Raw genomic sequence first — 1,731 nt, forward strand, 5'->3', positions numbered from 1 at the left:
GCTCTGGCTGCTGCCATGTGCACTTGGCCTTCTTGGCTTTGCTGCTGAGCCCCTGTGCCCCAGGACATCCCTGACAGAGCCCAGGCCCTTCTGCTGGGGGTCCCTGCAGAGCTGAGCAGATCCAGGTCACCTCCCATTGCTCTGCCAACCCCCTGGGCCTGCTCTGGGCCCTGCAGGTCATTGCCCTGCTCCCAAGGGCCCTGGGGGTGCTTCATGGTCAGCCCTTGGGCTTTAGAGCTCAGGGTGGGGATTGGGCACAACTTTGGCAGGTTTGTTGTTCTGCTGGCAGGGTCTGGGTCATGATAAGGGGAAGAGCTTTTTGGCTGGATTAGAATTAAAGCTGGGTAAAGGTCCATCATGAGTATTTGCATTCTCAGTGTTTTAGCACCCTCAGCATTACATGAAACTGTTTTTACAATTTTTCTTCTCTGTTGGCCAAGCCCCTTTTTCCTTCCCCAAACATCCAATCCTTTTTGTCCCAGTTCCTTTTGATCTCCCTCACACTTTTATCTGGGTGGGCTCAGCATTGTGATGATCCTGTGCAACCTCATGGAATCAAAGGGGTCATTGTGGCACTGCGGGGCCTCATGGAAAGAAAGGAACACAGGAACACTGTGAAATCTTGTGGAACCAGGGCACCATTTAACATTGGGGACCTTGTGGAAAAAAAGGAACCCTGAAACCTTTTGGAACCTCAGGCCTTGCAGCCAGAAAGGGGCTCACAAGGACAGTGTGGAAGTGGAAAGAGCAGCTCTGCAAAGCCCAAGCTCTGCTGCTCCCTGGCAGTGCTGCTGTGCTGGGATTCTTGTCCCCTTGGCCTTTGCAAATCCCCCCTGTCCTGCAGTGTGCTGTCCTTTAGGAACAGCTGAGAAGAAGGGTCTTGGACAAAGAAGGCACTGCAGGGTCCTTTATTTTCTTTATATACTCAGAGAGCACAATTCAACATTTTAACATCTTTGGGTCCATTTCAATGGACACTAAATTAGATGGTAGATGCATAAAAATATTTCATTGCACAGGAATTTACTGCAAGAACCCCATGACCTCCACAAAAAACCTGAGCAGGAAGGCTGAACAATTAGGGATTCCCTTGCTGAATGCTACAAACGAGAAAACAAGCATTTTATTGCTCCAGAAAAAGATCCAGTCATCATTTTCCTTATGGCATCTCTGAGCTCCTGGTTCCTCAGGCTGTAGATGAGGGGGTTCAGGGCTGGAGGCACCACCGAGTACAAAACTGAAAGGGCCAGATCCAGGGATGGGGAGGAGATGGAGGGGGGCTTCAGGTAGGCAAAGAATGCAGTGCTGAGGAACATGGAGACCACAGCCAGGTGAGGAAGGCACGTGGAAAAGGCTTTGTGCTGTCCCTGCTCTGAGGGGATCCTCAGCACAGCCCTGAAGATCTGCACATAGGAGAAAACTATGAAAATGAAAAAACCTAACCATAAAAAGGTACTAACCACAATAAGCCCAAGTTCTCTGAGGTAGACTGAGTGTGAGCAGGAGAGCTTGAGGATGTGTGGGATTTCACAGAAGAACTGGCCCAGGGCATTGCCCTGGCACAGGGGCAGGGAAAATGTATTGGCTGTGTGCAGCAGAGCATTGAGAAACCCAGAGGCCCAGGCAGCTGCTGCCATGTGGGCACAAGCTCTGCTGCCCAGGAGGGTCCCGTAGTGCAGGGGTTTGCAGATGGCAACGTAGCGGTCGTAGCACATGATGGTCAGGAGGAAA

The 1,731-nt window shown here is 51.2% G+C and overlaps 1 pseudogene; it reads right to left on the minus strand.

Moving 5' to 3' along the window:
- Window positions 1-1,023: 1,023 nt before the first annotated feature.
- Window positions 1,024-1,715, minus strand: LOC114072737 (annotated as a pseudogene).
- Window positions 1,716-1,731: the final 16 nt, after the last annotated feature.

The sequence above is a fragment of the Empidonax traillii genome, unplaced genomic scaffold (assembly GCF_003031625.1).
Source record: "Empidonax traillii isolate 1590-97213 ecotype Southwest subspecies unplaced genomic scaffold, ASM303162v1 scaffold3827:size10826, whole genome shotgun sequence".
NCBI classification, from domain to species: domain Eukaryota; kingdom Metazoa; phylum Chordata; class Aves; order Passeriformes; family Tyrannidae; genus Empidonax; species Empidonax traillii.